The following is a 3,671-nucleotide window of genomic DNA, read 5'->3' on the forward strand; positions in this document are numbered from 1 at the left end:
TATACACAATAATATATACACAATATATACATGCTCGAAACAGAAACAATAAAGAGGCATGAGTGCAATGAAGAGATCAACATTAACATTTCAAGTCACAGATGGTTCAGAATCGACACAACATGATGACATTTTAGATAAACTTTTAATTGTTTTTGAATTGGAGGGATTTTAATTGATATTTGTTTGATTTAAAAGCTTATTCTGTACAGAACACATTTTGTGGGGCTAATGTAGAGCTGTCCAAAACGATTATTTTTTAAATGACTGATTCATTTTTTGATTAATCTAACAATTAATTTCTCCATTAACAATTATTTCCCCACTGCTCAATTATTAACAATTTACACAAAATAAATGTTAACAATGTTCAAATATCTATTTATAAAACACTGTTGTTAGCCTGCACAGTGTAAACTGATCAGTCCAACAACAGACTAAAGTCACTTTCAGATAGATAGATAGATAGATAGATACTTTATTTATCCCAAAGAAAATTTTAGAGGAGGAACACAAAAATAAAAACTTAAAGTAAACAGAGCAAGTGCAAAAGGAGTGGTCTGTATTTGCTTTTTTAAACAGTAGTAGCAACATATGAAATCATATGTATCAAATATAAATATAATAAATCCAACAATAAAACAAATTAACATTTTAAGTCACTTTCAGGAGGAATACACAAATAAAAAACTTGAAAAAACAGTAAAAACAAAGTGCAATTTTTCGCTCTCCATTGTAAGGGAATTATGAGCCCTAGTCCAAATTAAACCAGACAATTTTTCAATTAAATACGTGGGTCGTTATAACTGACGTTATGAAAAACTTGTGAGATATTGGAAACAATCTGACTCAGGGATCATTTCACAAAGTCTACACACTACCACGTTGTTGGCATTAAGAGTAAAGTACTCCCACTCTTTAGAAGACCATGTGCAAGCCTTTATAGCTGTTAGCAAAACTAGCGTTAGCTTCCCAGTGTAGGCTAACCTTTCTCTTAATACATCCATGAGGCTAACGGCTGACCGCTACAACTAATGGCTGACAACTACAACTAACGGCTGACCGCTACAACTAATGGCTGACAACTACAACTAATGGCTGACCGCTACAACTAACAATGGCTGACCGCTACAACTACCGGCTGACCGCTACAACTAACGGCCGACCGCTACAACTAATGGCTGACAACTACAACTAACGGCTGACCGCTACAACTATAACAGACCGACGTATTAGCTAAGAGAAAGGTTAGCCTCCACCGTGAAGCTGGCGCTACTTTCGCTAACAGCCTTTTTCGGCTAACCGCTAGCTGACAGCTTGATACAGTCTAAAATGTTGTTTTCCGGTGGGCCGCTACTGTGGAACAGATTGTGCAGTGTTGTAAATCCTCGTACATCATGTTTAACATCTTGCACATGCGTACTGACACTTTCCTTGATTTCATGTTGGTGATAGAGAAGGAGAACCAGGAAATGAGTTGGGGGGGAAATGCAACGCCACCAAGCCACGGCCGAGCAAATTGTAATTTTTGGATAGGTGCACGTCAGGCTCTGGCGTAGGGTCCGGTGAAATGTTGTGTCTCCGACAGCTAATCTAGTGTTTCAGGCAGCAGAGGAGCTGCAGAAATGGGCAGTACGAGAAACATAATATGTATTTTGAACATCAAAGCATATAAGTCCATTGTAATAGACCCTAAGAGTACAAATATGACACTGAAAATTAGTATAATAGGGGCTCTTTAAAGCACATGTGTGACCGTGTGTGTGAGTTCAAAAGACACATTCACACACACAGGTTTCCAAGTTGGGTATTACAAGCCCCTAGATTTTGCACCCTAACATCAACATAGTCCAGAATGGATCCACAAGTCACAAGAGGGGTTGTGGTTGAGAAAAGATACATATATTACCTTTTAATCTGCAATATCAATAACATCAGACATATAGTGAGTGCATCACACAATAATCTAGAGAATTTTGTAGTGCTTGTGCTGGTGATCAGTATGCCACAGTGAGTTTAGAAAAGGGTGAACTGATTTATGCCTTTGCTGCAAAGTTGACAGTCTAGTCTCTAGAGACACAACAGGAAGTCGGGGGAGAGCCATCAAAAGATGTCCTTTCAGGCCCCTCTTCTCATTACTCGCTTTGTACATCCTCGATTCCTTTCCTCACCTCCTCTCCTCCTCTCCTCGCATCCTAGACCCTCCCCCCTGAGATGGGAGCAGAGGAAGCGAGGAAGAGACACGAGGAAAGAGGAGTCGAGGCAGTAAGCATTTAACAAAATGACACATTTGTGCTTCGGATCGTCACTTAATCATCGATTAATTATGACGTGTGTCACAGTTGCCATGGCTTGTATATTCCGGGCGCTTTTGCATTTTAGGAATTGAGACATCCTCCAAGATGGTGCGCTTAGAACGAATTCCAGGAAACAGGGAGGACGAAGGAGATAAGGAAGAGAGGAGGCACAAATTAGAAATGAGAAAAACCCTTAGTTTCTGAAGTTACTGGTCCAAATACAAATAGTCCAGTCCCAAAACTTTAATGTCAAACGAGTAGCTTGGCAAAGTGTACAGAAGAACACATTTGTTAGAAAATATTACAAATGTAAATTTGTGAATGTGTGTCTATGTGTGGGGTTTCTTAAAAGGAAGACACAAAACACAATACAAAACTAGAACTGCACGCAGTTTCAACGGGGTCCAAGCCTCCCCGCGCCAGTCGTCCCCCAGCGACCCGGGGAAATGTTCTATGTTGATTAGAGCGCCCCCTAAGGGCCTGTCTACCAAATTTGGCAGTGAGCCTCCGGGCGGTGGGCGAAACAATCATTACCGGTTTGGTTTTGATAGCATTTACTGTGGCAGAGATATTGCAGTTGCAAATTCCCCATTTAAACGCATTGACTTTGTCCACAAAACCAACAAACCTCGATTATAGCGCCCCCTAATGGTCCATCGTTACCAAATTATGTATGAAGCTTCCGTGCGGCATGCCAAACAATCACCCCAAGTTTGGTGTTGATACCACGTATTTTGGCCGAGATATGGCAAAGTTTGTTCATGAAAAACACACTTTTTTGTATTTGTGGCGCCCCCTAGCGGCCAATGTTCGTCAAATTTGGTACAGAGCCCCAGGGGGTCATAGCAAGTAATATTGTAAAGTTTGGCTTTGATAGCATTTATTTTGGCCGAGATATGGCAAAGAAAATGTTTCCATAGCTAGCTACACAAATGTGTTTGCGCATAATACGCGCAATTTTTATCCTATAAATAATCTTTATGCAAACTTTTGTCAGGTTGGTCTGGAGATGCTATGTGCCAAGTTTCGTGCAGATCCATTGCACGGTCTCGGAGGAGTTAGAAAAAGTTGGTTTTTGATAAATCGCGATTTTTCACGCATAAAACTGTAGGCGGAAATGGGCGTGGCCTATATCACGAGATTCAGTAGGGTCCAGGGAACGCGTGGATGTAAGGTTTTTAAATTTCCGATGTACGGTTTGCGAGTTATAGGGCCAAACGCGTTTTGTCCCCTGGTATAGCGCCACCTAGTGGTTGGAAGAGGTTCAATTTTTTTGGCTGAGGTCTTTGCGGACTTTTGGACCAGTCCTGAAATTGGCGCATCGCCACCATGTACGGTTTAGGCTGCAGTACCACTTTTATGCGGAGAAGAATA

This window comes from Etheostoma spectabile, unplaced genomic scaffold (genome assembly GCF_008692095.1).
Source record: "Etheostoma spectabile isolate EspeVRDwgs_2016 unplaced genomic scaffold, UIUC_Espe_1.0 scaffold285, whole genome shotgun sequence".
In the NCBI taxonomy this organism is placed as follows: Eukaryota; Metazoa; Chordata; class Actinopteri; order Perciformes; family Percidae; genus Etheostoma; species Etheostoma spectabile.